Source organism: Plecotus auritus (assembly GCF_963455305.1).
Source record: "Plecotus auritus genome assembly, chromosome: 7".
In the NCBI taxonomy this organism is placed as follows: domain Eukaryota; kingdom Metazoa; phylum Chordata; class Mammalia; order Chiroptera; family Vespertilionidae; genus Plecotus; species Plecotus auritus.
In genome coordinates this window covers 34,496,366-34,512,174 of record NC_137774.1, presented here as the reverse complement: position 1 = coordinate 34,512,174, position 15,809 = coordinate 34,496,366, and the positions used below count along the sequence as shown (strand labels likewise).

At 41.0% G+C, this 15,809-nt stretch overlaps 1 pseudogene across 1 annotated transcript; it reads right to left on the bottom strand.

The window, feature by feature from the left end:
• Positions 1-203: 203 nt before the first annotated feature.
• LOC308253554 (histone H3.3A-like) lies at positions 204-590 on the bottom strand (annotated as a pseudogene). Its single transcript has one exon. The product of its transcript is annotated as a histone H3.3A-like (transcript).
• Positions 591-15,809: the final 15,219 nt, after the last annotated feature.

Sequence of the window (15,809 nt, the reverse complement as noted above, 5' to 3'; positions counted from 1 at the left end):
TATATTAAAAAAAACTCACACACAAATGAAAATGGGAAAACTGCCAATACCTGATTTCTCTGTCCCCTATTTTCAACTTGCAGTCATATACTTAGGTACCTTTTGACCCCATGGAAAAAAACACCTAACGTTCAGAACTACCAATAACAGGAAGAAGAGAATTTTTTTTAAAAGAATGAAATGTTTTCCATCATAGTGGATTCTTAAGCACGTTCTTCACGTATGCCGCTTGCTAGCTGGATGTCTTTTGGTGTAATTGTTACACGTTTGGCATGGATAGCACACAGGTTGGTGTCTTCAAAAAGGCCAACCAGACAGGCCTCACTTGCCTCCTGCAAAGCACCAATCGCTGCACTTTGGAAGCGCAGATCCTGAGCAATTTCTCGCACCAGACGCAGGAAGGGAAGTTTGCGAATCAGAAGTTCAGTGGTTAACGCCTAATTTCACGAAGTGCCATGGTACCTGGCCCGATGAGGTTTCTCCACCCTTCCAGTAGAGGGCGCACTCTTTCGAGCGGCTTTGGTAGCCAGTTTCTTCCTCAGTGCTTTACCACCGGTTGATTTGTGGGCAGTCTGCTTTGTACGAGCCATGGTATAGAGACCTCTTTACCTACCCCCACTTCTCTTTCGGCTGGAGCTCGTCGAGCTGGAGGCGGTGCAGGCATTTGCCGTGTGGTCTTAAACAACTTACATAACTTCTCTGGGCCTCAATTTTCTAATCAATCAAATGGGGATTTGGACAGCACCTTCCTCATTGAGTAATTGCGAGAACATCAAGGGAGAAAATGAATAGAAATGTCCTTGAATAGCACCCAAGACCTCATTTGGTAGCTCTTGTTAACTAATAGAATGTAATACTAAAGTATCCCCTTATGGAACTTTCTGTAGAATTTTATTATTACAATTTATTCAACTAGTTCCCTAGTAATGAACATCTAGAGATAATAGTGATTAAGTGTATTTGACTTTGGAGTTGAGCAGAACTGGGTTTGAATCCTATGTCTACCACTTCTTATTAGAATGACCTTGGGGAAGTGATTTACCTCTCTGATCTTCAGTTTCTTCATCTACATAATGGAAATCATAAACCTATAGTTGATCTCCGTTACTACAGATTCTGTTTTTATGAATTTGCCTACTTGCTAAAATTTCTTTGTAATCCCCAAGTTGATACTCATGGTGCTTTTGTGCATGTTCACAGACACGTGCAGAACAGTGAAAAATCTGAGTTGCCCAGTTTGTACTTTCCCAGTTGAGGTTGAACAAAGCAACACTTTGCCTTTTTGTTTCAGCCCTCATATTGTAAACAAGAGTTCTTTTTGTGGTCTATTTAGTAGCACTTTTTTTTTTGCAATTTTGTGCTTTCTGTTGGTGATTGTACTATTTAAAATAGCTACCAAGCATATTGCTGAAGAGCTGTGTACTGTTCATGAGTGCAAGAAGGCTGCCATGGAGAAACGAGGGAGAAAATACACGTGCTAGATAAGCTTCAAGCAGGCATGAGTTATACCAGTAGTGCTGCTGACCATGATGAGTTCAATATTTAGGAATCAACAATATATATTACATATGGTGTCTTTAAACAAAAACACATAAATCAAAGTTATGTATTGGTTAGTTTATTGAAATATCATGACTAGAAGTTCACAAGAGCCTAACCCTGTGTTTCCCATAGGAGCAATTGTTTGTGATTCACTATTTCAGCATTCAGTACCATGTTATGCATATAACTACCATAAACAATGAATATTGACTGTATCGCATAAGGTTGTTACAGCGGGGCTTAACTGAACTATTGCATGCAGGTGTTCAGCACTGTGCCTTGCACCTGGGAGTTAGGGCCAGCGCAGGGTGGGAATGGGATGAAACTCTAGATATTCTTGGCAGTTTGATTCTGACACTTATCTAAGTACCACATGATTCAAAGCAGGAGTATATTTTACTGAAAGTCATGAAGACCTAGAAACTTCACAACAAAACTCTCAGGCTAAGCCACAGGATTCTCGCCCAGAAAGCCTCAGATAAACCATTTTCTTGCAAATAACAGATTACTTTTGCAAAAAATAGATGACCTAGCTCATGATCATAATTAACCTTCTGGAATGAAATGACAATTGCAAATGAGTGATATAGTTCTCTTTTTTTCACTTTTCTAAACTAGCAGGAAGTTCCTACTCCTTTTTCTCCTCATGGGCATTTTGATAGTAAAAATGACACATTTTGTTGATTATTACATTATACATCTATCCTTATGTAACATCATAAAAAGGGCAAGTATTTCACAAGAGGTTCAAAAAGAAAATCCATAATTTTCATTTCAAAGATACTGAAACAAGGCCCAGTGATCCAGTTAAACAGCCAAGTGACAGACCTGAGTGAGACCTGTCTGCTCCCGCCTGTGCATTGTATTACTGCATTGTTCTCTGTTTTGACTTGGATGAGGAACAGTGGAGTCTAGACAGGCTTTTCCATAAGAGATTGCACTGGTCTTCTTTCAATTAGCCCAAAGCTCCATGCTTTCCCGCCCCCCCCTCCCCCCGCCTTCCTGGAATACTCTTCTTCATCCCTTCTCTAATTCTTACTCATCTTTTGGGTTCTAGCTATGTCACTTACTCAGAGAGGTCATGTTTGACCATTCCCTTTTCCTTCCCTAAAACATCCCTTCCCCAATTCTTCCATAACATTCTGTACTTTCCTCCATAGCACTCATCACAATTTTCAGTTAAATGTCTATTTGTGTATGCATTTGTCTTCTCCATTAGGTTCTTGGCCCTATGTAAGCAGGGACCCAACCTATTTTGTTCTCTACTGTAAATCCATTGCTTAGCACAGTGCTATATGTATTATAGGCCCTTAAATAAATGTTAATTGCAAGAATAAATGAATGAATGAAATGTTGTTTATCACACACTACTCTGGTGAATGATAGCGTGGGGTGAAAATGGATGTTACTGACAATATTTTAACTATTGGTGTTTGGTTTCACCATCCTCTACTCCAGTGGTTCTCAACTTTTCTAATGCCGCGACCCTTTAATACAGTTCCTCATGTTGTGGTGACCCCCAACCATAAAATTATTTTCGTTGCTACTTCATAACTGTAATTTTGCTACTGTTAATGAATCGTAATGTAATGTAATGTAAATATCTGTTAATGAATTGTAATGTAAATATCTGTGTTTTCCGATGGTCTTAGGCTCTACAACATCGGTTCTCTGAGAACTGCTAGCAGGGTCGCCTAAGACCATCCGAAAACACAGATATTTACATTATGATTCATAACAGTAGCAAAATTACAGTTATGAAGTCGCAACGAAAATAATTTTATGGTTGGGTGTCACCACAACATGAGGAACTGTATTAAAGGGTCGTGGCATTAGAAAGGTTGAGAACCACTGCTCTACTCCCTCATCCCCACCCCCACCCCAATCTCTACCCTTACCATAGAGAAGCATTTGTCTAGTACATTTAATCTCCTAGTGTCAAACCTAGTCTCTATGAATTTGAAGACTGGTTTTTGGAATAGATACACTTACCAGAACTCATTCAATTTGTAGGATTTTAGGCTTAAAAATTCTTACTGAAATAAAGTTTAATTTCATATAATTTTGGAATAACTCCAGGCATTCACCATTCAATGTGAATAATTCAATATTATTCTGGAATAAGTCCAAGGCATTCACCATTCAGAGGAAAAGACATTTGTTTTGTTTTGCTAAAACTGAACTCCAGCTATAAGAAAGACACTGCTGAATTTATAAATAATTTTGTGGCCGAAACCGGTTTGGCTCAGTGGATAGAGCGTCGGCCTGCGGACTGAAAGGTCCCAGGTTCGATTCCGGTCAAGGGCATGTACCTTGGTTGCGGGCACATCCCCAGTGGGAGGTGTGCAGGAGGCAGCTGATCGATGTTTATCTCTCATCGATGTTTCTGGCTCTCTATCCCTCTCCCTTCCTCTCTGTGAAATATCAATAAAATATATTAAAAAAAATAATGTTGTGCATTTTAGGTATCTAAGAATGGATATTGTTTTTATATGTTTATACTATATATATTTTTCTACTTGTATTGATATCCTACAAACTTTTTACTGTATATTTTAATTTTAATTAATAATTTTTTTCCTAATTGTAAAAACAAGCATATTCTTTGTAGAAATTTTAGAAAATAAAGAAAAGCATGAAGGAGAAGCAAGAAGTATAGAGAAACAAAAGAAAAAACAGTCAAAACAGTCAAAATTTCACCACCTGGAGATAACCATTGTTAACACTTTGGCATAATTTCTCTCATCCCTAGGCACACACACTCATATATAACATATATAACATGTATATTTGTATGTATACAATATATATATACATACACATATAATATATCCTAGCTAATAAAAGAGTAATATGCAAATTAACCACCACTCAGCCACACCCACAAACCACGCCCACCAGCCAATCAGGAGCAAATATGCAAATAAACCAAACCAAGATGGCTACAACCACAGAGAGCAGGAGGGAGGCATGGGTTTCCCCAGCAATGGAGGAAGCCAATGGAGGTGGCTGGCCTGCAAACCACCACAGGCCCCTCACCCAGGCGGCCCCACGCCCCAAGGGAACCCCCACCCTGATCCGGGACACCCTTCAGGGCAAACCAGCTGGCCCCCACCCCTGCACCAGGCCTCTATCCTGTCTAATAAAAGTGTAATATGCAGATTGACCATCACTCCAACACACAAGATGGCTGCCACCATGTGGTCAAAGAACCTGCCCCCATGTGGACACAATATGGCCACCACAAGATGGCCAGCAGGGGAGGGCAGTTAGGGGTGACCAAGCCGGCAGAGGAGGGAAGTTGGGGTGACCAGGCCTGCAGGGAAGGGCAGTTAGGGGTGACCCAGCTGGCAGAGGAGGGAAGTTGGGGGCGACCAGGCCTGCAGGGAAAGACAGTTGGGAGGGACCCAAGCCTGCAGGGGAGAGCAGTTGGGGGAGACCAGGCCTGTAGGGGAGAGCAGTTGGGGGAGACCAGGCCTGCAGGGGAGAGCAGTTGGGGGAGACCAGGGCTGCAGGGGAGGGCAGTTAGGGGTGACCAGGCCTGCAGGGGAGGGCAGTTGGGGGAGACCAGGCCTGCAGGGGAGAGCAGTTGGGGGAGACCAGGCCTGTAGGGGAGAGCAGTTGGGGGAGACCAGGGCTGCAGGGGAGGGCAGTTAGGGGTGACCAGGCCTGCAGGGGAGGGCAGTTGGGGGCACCCAGGCCTGCAGGGGAGAGCAGTTGGGGGGGGGCAGGCCTGCAGGGGAGAGCAGTTGGGGGGGACCAGGCCTGCAGGGAGGGCAGTTAGGGGTGACCAGGCCTGCAGGGAGGGCAGTTAGGGGCAAACAGGCTGGCAGGGGAGCAGTTAGGCATCAATCAGGCTGGCAGGTGAGTGGTTAGGGGGTGATCAGGCTGGCAGGCAGAAGCGGTTAGGGGCAATCAGGAAGGCAGGCAGGCGAGCAGTTGGGAGCCAGCAGTCCTGGATTGTGGGATTGGGCCTAAACGGGCAGTCGGACATCCCTCGAGGGGTTCCAGATTGGAGAGGGTGCAGGCTGGGCTCAGAGACACCCCACCCCCCCGTGCACGAATTTTGTGCACCGGGCCTCTAGTATATATATATATATATATACAAGGCTACTATGCTAAGTGTCCATCCGGGTAATGACATCATGTAGCAACGTCCAGCTTCCTCTCCCTAGCAATGACTAGCCTCCTTGCAGTTTCTTCAGCCCAGGAACCCGACTTGCTTTATAGCCAGGTGGAAACATTTCACACTTTAACCAAATGTCTGTGAAGCGTTTTCCCGTGCCTCCTCTCATTTGATCCTCACAGAAGTCCTGGAATAGGTAGATAGGAAATACGGTGGAATCCTATTTTCTTTTCATTAGCTGGAAAACGGAGATTTAGAAAGTTTAGAAATTTGACCCGACTGAAAAGAAGTAAGAAATGGTGGACCTTGAAAATGACTTCAGGTTTTCTCACTGTGCAGAATATAGTCAAACACTGCTTCATATACTTTTATACCATGACTTTCTTCTTTATTCCTAAGTTCTTATTCAGCACTATATGTATAAGCAGTTATTTCAGAACAGATAACCTGGATGGTGTCATTTTTAGTCTCCTTTATATCCTAGTACTTATTTCTGAGGCCTTCACAGCTGCATGACAACTTGGCTGAGTATAGAATTCTTAAGCTATAAACAACCTCAGAATTCTGTAGGATATATTTTATTGACTTATGTTTTACAGGATTGCATAAACTCGAGGCCAGCTCGAGTTTAGTTCCTTTGGAGATACTACTCTGTTTTGTTATTTTTCCCTGTCTGAATTATTTTTATTTTATTTATTTAATTGATTTATTTTTTAGAGAGAGAGTGAGAAAGGAGGAGAAAGAGGGAGAGAGAGAGAGAGAGAGAGACATCTACTTGTTCCATTTATTTATGTATTCATTGGTTGCTTATATGTCCCCTGACTGGGAATCAAACCCATAACCTTAGTGTATCAGGACAATGCTCTAACCAAATGAATTACCCAGCCAGGGACCAGTCTGAATTCTTGAAGGCTTTTTTCTTTTTCCTTGAAATATTAAAAAATGTCACCTGGTTAGTCTAGATGTTGGTTTCTTTTCATTCATTATGTCAGAAGGCTTAAGTGTTATGAGAATTATTGAATTATTACTTCTACTCCTGCCCTGTTTTCCCCTTCTGAGATTCTACTGTATTCAGTCAATTTATTCAACAAATATTCATTAAGCAACTATTCTATGCTGGGCACTATTTTAGGTATTGGGGATATATCATTAGGGAACATAAATGCTTACATTTTTGTTGATTGGATTTTCTGACTCTGCTTTATATATCATTCACTTTTGTTCTGATTTTTCAAGGGGAACTCATCCTTTGAGCTACAGAATCTCTTCACAGTCCCATGGTTTTTCTTCCTTTGTTCATCTTAACATAGAGGGATATGTGCATGTCCAGCTTTGTGTAATACTTAAGTAGGAATTACATTGGATTCTATTAGAGATTAAAAGATTGAAAATGATATAAGTGTATGTCCTGACTATCTCTCCAGCTGCCCTAGCCTCGCCTTCAACCCCACGTAAGAGGATGATCACGGAATTCCCTCAGGGTGGTCATATATTTTCCAGAAGTAGAATCTTGAACTGGCCCTTCCTTCTAATTGAGCCCCTCTACACATGAACCAGCAGAAACTCCTCAAAGTTTCTGGCATGTGGAAGTTTTTTCCTCTGTTTATTCCTTTGATCTCTTCTATGTAGATTTAGAAGCCTGTTCTCACAAATCCATTTTATTTAAAAACCACAAAAATAATAATTTTTTTCTGTGTTAAGAGGATTAGAAAAATGCTCAAGACTCATAATTATATGTAGTTTTGAAATTTTTCATAAAGGGTCTCAAACCCCTTGGGAAGCTACCTGGCCTTGTGGGAGTCAGAAGAATGAAGGCTGATTGTGATACATAATTTCACTGTAGCTTTGAACAAAACTATTTGAACTTCAGGTTCTCTAATCTCAGATCTTCTTATGTGGAAACTCTGAACTGTTCAAAGATAGACACTAAGGAAATCTGAAGACTTTTTGTTATTGTTTGAATGCTATTATAGCTATCAGCACTTTCAAGCTAGGCCAAAGTGTGACTGCTTGAGGCATACAGCAAATGAGGTCTAGCTGCTGGGAAGCCCAGATATGCAAAGCAGTCCTGAAGTGTAACCTTGAAGGGACATAGCTTTGGACACTGTCATATGGTGTAAGGTCCAAGAGAGTGGTAATGTGGACCCACATTTTTCTTAGGTCAAATTACTATGCCAGACTTACCTGAAATTAGTTGTCCTCTCCTATTCATGAATATAAAAGCCTTAATACATACCTTTTGTACTTCTGGCCAAGATAGGCAACAGATGTTGTCTATCTTTGTGAGATGTTTTGAAAGTGTGCAAAAAATAATCTGTATGCTTATCTCAGAAGCTTATAGAAAATATCTTGTTGCCCTAGGCCAGTGGTCGGCAAACTCATTAATCAACAGAGCCAAATATCCACAGTACGATTGAAATTTCTTTTGAGGGCCAAATTTTTTAAACTTAAACTTCTTCTAACGCCACTTCTTCAAAATAGACTCACCCAGGCCGTGGTATTTTGTGGAAGAGCCACACTCAAGGGGCCAAAGAGCCGCATGTGGCTCGCGAGCCACAGTTTGCCGACCACGGCCCTAGGCAAAACTTTCCAAGTCCTCCCCCTTCATACTCTTAATCTGTCCTGTATTTTACAATTCAATTTCTTTATGAAATTCCTGTAAGACTCAATATGAAATTTACGTGATGGTGGGAAAAAACAATCTCTTTACTAAGATCCATGACACTGCAGCTGTTTCTGCACTATGGAGATAAATGGCTCTCTATGTCATTAGTCTCATACAAGTGACTTTTTACAGTAACAGACATGAAATAGAGGAATAAGAATTTCCTCCTGCACAATGTTGTGCAAATGCATCACACTTGTAACAATGGGCCAAAACAGAAAAGGGCACCTTAATTTGTTCTACAACTGGTTATCACACACATCGCTTTAGGAGCTAGATATATATCAGTAAACAAAACACAATACCTGCTCCCATGTAGCTTCAAATCTAGTGGGAAGACTAATCAAATATATTAATTAGAATAAGGTGTTATGAAGGAAATGTATCTACACTAATAAAGAGAAACATGCAAATTGATCATCACTCCGCTGCGCCCACCAGCCAATCAGAAGGGAATATGCAAATTAGAAGGACAAAGATGGAAGCCGCCCAGCTGCTCCAGGGGAAGTGGCCAGGTGGGGGGCAGGACGCCTGCTATGAGAGGGAGGGCAGGGGGCGAAGGGAGCTACAGGAGCGGCACTCCAGCCACAGCGAAGACGAAGACGGCAGACTCCGGAGTCTGCAGCAGAGACGAAGGCGAAAGACTCTGGCCGGAGCCTGCAGGAAAGACAAAGAAGGCAGACTCTGGCTGGAGCGAAGGCCTGGGTCCCGGGTGCCGGAGGAAAACCGGGGCTGGAAGCCAAGGAAAGGAAGGCCTATTGCATGAATCTCTTCATGCAACGGGCCTCTAGTAGGATATAATAAAGGCATATAAGAGTAGAAGAGATCTATTTACATACAGCAGGAAGGAACAGTCTTGGAAGTGACATTTACATTAAATTTTAGAATGAGAAGGAACCTGCTACAGGAAGAGCTAGAGGAATTACAGCAAAAGAAACAGAATGTGCTAAGGTATTAGGCAGGTGAATAGTTGTGCTACTAAAAGAAATGCTGGCCCTAGCCAGTTTGGCTCAGTGGATAGTGTCGGCCTGCGGACCAAAGGGTCCCAGGTTTAATTCTGGTCAAGGGCACAAACCTCCATTGTATGTGCCCTGGTCTTGGTGTGAGCAGGAGGCAACCAATCAAAGTGTTTCTCTCGCATCGATATTTCTCTCTGTCTTTCTCTCTCTCTAAAAATCAATGAAAAAATGTTTTTGGGTGAGGATTAAAGAAAGAAAGAAATGCTGAAGAAAATTAAGAGGAGTTTGTATGTGGTTTGAAGAGGAAATTGGTAATTTATCTTTGGAACTTGTTACATTTGGAGTACTGATTAAATTCTTAGTATTTCTAGTGGTGACTGGGAAGAATGTATAGGCCCCCTTTGTAATGTTAACACCTTATTTATATTTTATTATATGGTTCAGTCTTATGATATTTTTGAATTTTCAGAATAATCATGCCTGAGTTGGAGTTTGTAATAAGAGAAAACTACTAAAATCCTTTAATACTGCATCTGTTTCTGAATTATGGAAATAAATGGTTCTCTATGTCACCAGTCTTAGACAAGTGGCTATTTCTTTTTATAATGGACATGAGATGAAGAAAGAATAATTTGTCCAATGATGAACAATCTTTACTGGCAGCAAACAAATTGAGGAGATGCAATTGAGCATCTACCATGTGACAGGCACTGTGCTGGGCTAGGGGAATAACTCAGAGAAAAAAAAAACAGTCAAGACTTGGAGCTTACAGACTAATAAGGTAGATGAGAAAATTTAACATAGAAATAAAATAACTGCAAATGGTGGCAAGTTCTATAAAAGAAACAAACACAGAAAATAAGTGTTGGGGGGTAACACTAGATAGAGTATTTAGGGAAATCTTCCTTGAGTAGGTGACATTTACTTAAGCTGATTTCTAAAGGATGAGGAGTCAGTCATAACAAAATTAAGAGGTGTGGCTGGCCATCGATGAAACACCAAATTGTTTTATGTGGTATTTGGCCCTGAAAAGTTAAGGCAGGCTGAACAGCTCATATTGGGATATTTAGAAGTGGCACAGTGAAGAGGGGAGGTGTTGGGTGGGAGTGGTCTGTCTCATGGGAGTATTTTATCACTGGCATTGGTTGTTTGTTTGCTTTTTTAATATATTTTTATTGATTTCAGAGAGGAAGGGAGAGGGAGAGAGAGATAGAAGTATCAATAATGAGAAAGAATCATTGATCAGCTGCCTCCTGCATGCCTTCTACAAGGGATAGAGCCTGCAACCCGGACATGTGCCCTTGACCAGAATCGAACCCGGGACCCTTCAGTACGAAGGCCAATGCTTTATCCACTGAGCCAAACCAGCTAGGACTATTACTGGCATTGTTTAAAATTGCCCACACATGGTGATAATAAAAGGCAGAGTGACATTTAGTCCATTTTACTATTATTTTAAACTTTTTTGTAGACAAAGCCCCATCATGGACTAAATAGTGTCCCCCCAAAAGATGTTCACATCTTAATCCCTGAAACCTGTGAATATTACCTCACACGGTAAAAGAGTAAACATTACCTTATGTGAAAAGATGTGATTAAGGATTTTGAGAGTGTATATCAGATTATCTTTAAGTAAACTGAATGCTGATATTAGGCTGAGAAGTTAAATTACCCAGTTCTTAAGATAAGTAGGTATATATTTTAATAGTGTTATTAGTGTAGAATTTGATGCTGTGTTGGGAGAAATGTTTTTTACATCCAAGTTTGCTGACACCCAAGTAAATTCACCCAAGTTAAGTTACCTGCCTGGCCCATGTGGGCATTTTATAGAGCCATTCTTATTGTACAAGGAGGCTTCCTGGCAGTTCAAGTAGGCCCTTTAAGATGTGACTACAGCCCTGAACCTGGTCACAAGTGTAGGTTCAGTCACTGACCAGCATTAGGGACACTGAATCTTACTAACCAAACTCACAAGTTTGGCAAGTGACAAAATTCAAGTGTTTAAAAATATTCAATCTATATATATAAAACCCTAAGCAACTGTTACGACCCAACGACTGGAACGACTGGTTGACCAGTCGCTATGATGTGCACTGACCACCAAGGGGCAGATGCTCAATGCAGGAGCTGCCCCCTGGTGGTCAGTGTGCTCCCACAGGGGGAGTGCTGCTCAGCCAGAAGCCGGGCTCACGGCTGGCGAGCGCAGCTGCAGTGGCGGGAGCCTCTCCCAACTCCGTAGCAGCGCTACCAAGTGGTGGTGGCATGGCACCCGGCCCAGCTCTGGCTCCTCCCTAGCCGCCTGCCCCTTGGTGCACTGCTACATCCCTCAGGGGATGTCCAACTGCCAGTTTAGGCCTGATCCCCACAGGCCAGGGATCAGGCCTAAACCGGCAGTTGGACGTCCCCTGAGGGGTCCTGGATTGCAAGAGGGCACAGGCCAGGCTAAGGAACACTGCTCTCCCCTCCCCCATGCACGAATCCATGCAGTGTCCCTCTAGTAGTTTAATAAAATACATATTAAGAATTTATGTGTACTTTCTCTCCTTATAGAGAAGTCATACATAATGCGAGGTTATATTCAGACTATAGCTAGGTGATGACATCAGAGCAATCAGAATAAGTTTGATGAATGCTTTTATACTAGGCAGCCTCTGAGATAAGCTTTAATGATTCCTTCTGTGAGTGTATAGTATTCATATCCTCCTGTGATCCCCTCCCAATTGTGTGTAGGTTGGACTCACTTCTAACTATAGAACTTTTGGGGTGTTGCTTCTGAGATTAGGTTACAAAAGGACTGTGGCTTCATCTTCAGTGCTCCCTCTTGTTCTGTTGCTCACTCTGAGGGAAGATAATTGCTGTGTTGTGGACTGTCCTATGGAGAGGCCTCTATTCAGTGAGGAACTGAGGCCCTCAGTCCAACACCTCACAAGGAACTGATCCTACCAACAACCACATGAGTGAGCTTGAAAACAGATGCCCCCAGCAATCTCATGAGACACCTTGAACCAGAGGCACCCAACTAAGCAACACCAGGATTTCTGACCCTCAGATACTGTGATATAATAAATGTTTGTTGTTGTACATCTGAAACGAATATAAAATAACTAGAGGCCTGGTGCATGAAATTTGTGCACAGCGGGGGGGTGGGGGTGGAGGGGAGGAGTGGTGTCTCTCAGCCCAGCCTGCACCCTCTCCACTCTGCGATTCCTCTCACAATCCAGGACTGCTGGCTCCCAACCACTTGCCTGCCTGCCTGCCTGATTGCCCCCTAACCACTCCCCTGCCAGCCTGATTGATGCTTAACTGCTCCCCTGCTGGCCTGATTGCCCCTAACTACCCTCCCCTGCCAGTCTGGTCACCCCTAACTGCTCTCCCCTGCTGGCCTGGTCGCCCCCAACTGCCCTCCCCTGCTGGCCATCTTGTGGCAGCCATCTGTGCCCACATGGGGGCAGCCATCTTGTGTGTTGGAGTGATGGTCAATTTGCATATTACCTCTTTATTATATAGGATATTGAATGTCCACTGTAATTGAAAAAGATGTTTGTTGTTTTAAGGCCCTAAGTTTTGGGGGTAAATTGCTACACAGCAATCAATAATACAACACCAATCACATAACTTTTAAAATACTGTACTAATTTAAAAACAATAAATGAGAATAGGAAGGGAAATAAAATTAATATGCTGTAGTTTTCATGGTTACACTATTTTCTTACCACTTCTTAGGCATTCTAATCACACTGACTAGATTCTCTTTAGTTAATTTTATCCTGCTTATGTTGAATCTTACTGGTTTGATTCTCAGGGAGTGACCTTTTATCCAACTTCTGGATGCATCTAACTATGGACTCCAATATACCTGCATATACATACTGACAACTAAATATTTATTGATTCATTCATACACAAATTCATTTTGTCAACTGAATACTCAAAAATGAATCCATAATGGCACATTAATTTCCTTGGTCTTTTTTTCGCATTAATGTTTACAGGATAGTTGGATGTTGAATTTATTCATTGTTTTAAAAAAATTATCTTTATTGTTGAAAGAAATACAGATGTACCCTTCCCCTCACCCCCAATTGGCCTCTTCCAGCCCTGCCCCACCCCCTGCCCAAATTGTTTCATTTTTTAAAAAATACTTTTTTTTTTACAAAAGGCATAAAAATTATTCAATGTACAACATTTAGAGAAAATAGAGAAGCCAAAAAGAAAAAACTAAAAGTCAAGTTTGAACTTGCTACTCAGAACTGCTATTTGAGACTGAATACACTATTGTTTTTGTATTTATTTATTTATTGTTTTTATTTTACTTATTTATTTTTATCGATTTTAGAGAGAGAGGAAGGGAGAGGGAGAAAAACATCGATGTGAGAGAGAAACATCAGTCAAGTACCTCCTGGGGATCAAACCCACAATCTGGGTATGTGCCCTGACTGGGAATAGAACCCAAGACCCTTCAATGTACAGAGCGAGGCTCCAACTTTGCCACACCAGCCAGGGCTGTTTTTATTTTTTAAACATTACAAATAAGACTTTTTACTTGTCACCATTAAAAGTCTGAATTTTAAACAGATTCTTGAAGTGGTAGCTCATATTCATCAGCTCATTCAAATTTAGCACCTATCTCAACCCCAATAGCTTTTCCAGAACTACTATCTTCACCATAAAGCTGAGTGTTCCCAATTCATAGTTAGGCTTTCTCAGCATATTTTTCCTAATGAAGACATCATGGAACAGATAAATAGATTGATAAGCCTTTTTTATGTATCTTCTAATGCTTTCTTTTTTTAAAAAAATATTTTTATTGATTTCAGAGAGAAAGGGAGAGGGAGAGATAGAAACACCAATGATGAGAGAGAAGCATTGATCAGCTGCCTCCTGCACGCCCTACACTGGGGATTGAGCCCACAACCTGGGCATGTGCCCTTGACTGGAATCGAACCTGGGACCCTTCAGTCCATAGGCCGACGCTCCATCCGCTGAGCCAAACTGGTGAGGGCTTCTAATGCTTTCTAGAATCACTTTATTTATTTGCAATCAATTTAATGTCCACTTTTTTCAAGTCATTTGTCTGCACCTCTTAGGTCATGGTTTCCATTTTCTTCAGTATTTGGTGAACCTGTTGGTGCTGAAGAGCTCTTTTGAATCTGATTATTGTGGTTTTTTTTTAGTAAAACCAACACAAAATAAACAAAGCAAATAACCATCAATAGTCTTGACAACAACATGAGGTTCAATCATGGTCTGCCATTTTTTGACTGTGGAGCACATTTTGTCTCCATGGTAAGATCCATGCTATGAAAAGTTAATCAGTTAGTTTTTGCCCTGAACATTCTTAGTATTTAACTTGAATTTTCTAAATGCAACTTCATTCTGCAGATCAACAAGACTCACTTCAAAAACACGACCCTTGAGGTCATCACATGCAATTTTGATTCCTTGAGTTCTAGTGACTAGTGTTTTCCCAATATTTTTATATTTGACATAGTTGGTGTTTTCACATCATATCAATCTTTTATAACTGGATTAACCACTTTTCTTCTTGACAACCTTTTCACCATTTTTCAGAAGGTGCTTGTTCTTGCCAACTGCCATGGTGCTGATCAGAAAGCCAAAAGGCTATTTGCCTATCCTTTTCAAAATCGGGAAAACACTCTACTCTTGGTTAACTTGATAACTGACTTCTCTAAAACTCGATTTCCTTAATGAAATTTTATATCAGGAAGTTTAGTTTTGTATATCTAATATTTAAAAATTTAGCATCACTAATATTTACAGTATTTAAAAAATTGAGAGAGCGATAGAGAGATCATTTGGTTGTTCCATTTATTTATGCATTCATTGGTTGATTCTTGTATGCAGGGATCGAACCCAAAACCTTGTTGTATTGGGACAGCATTCTAACCAACTGAGCTACCTGGCCAGGGCAGTATCACTAATATTTAATATTTAGTACCACTTACTGATGTTATAAACACTATCCTCTACAACTTTATTTAGATTACCTTATTTAAATTTCACTACACCTTGTGTGTTAGGTACTAATATTACTTCCATTTTTCAAATGAGTAAAGCAGGGCTTAGAGAGGTTAAATAATGTGCCCAAACAAGGTTACAAAGCTAAGCAGTTTCAGTACAGATTCTGTCTGGTAACAAAACTTAACCACTCAGCTATAGTTTCTCCCTCAATTTTCCCCCCATAATACTTTTCTTAAAAGCAAATTGTCATTTTTGAAAACTTTTATATTTAGAAAAGTCATCATACTCCAGTTATTAGAAGACTAACCTAATTTACCCATACCTCTATTCAATTCCTTTGAAAGTTTTTTGAAGTTAGTGTCTCTAGGCAAAAATATTAACATCTGAAGGAAATATAAATGAATAAAATTCTTGCCCTGCTGAAATGAAACAGTGGATGTTACCAGTGATTTGCCTCATTTTGAAACTGGAATTATCATCAGAAAGCTGATTTCTATTTATAGAAAACTACATAATACTGTTTCTGATTATAATT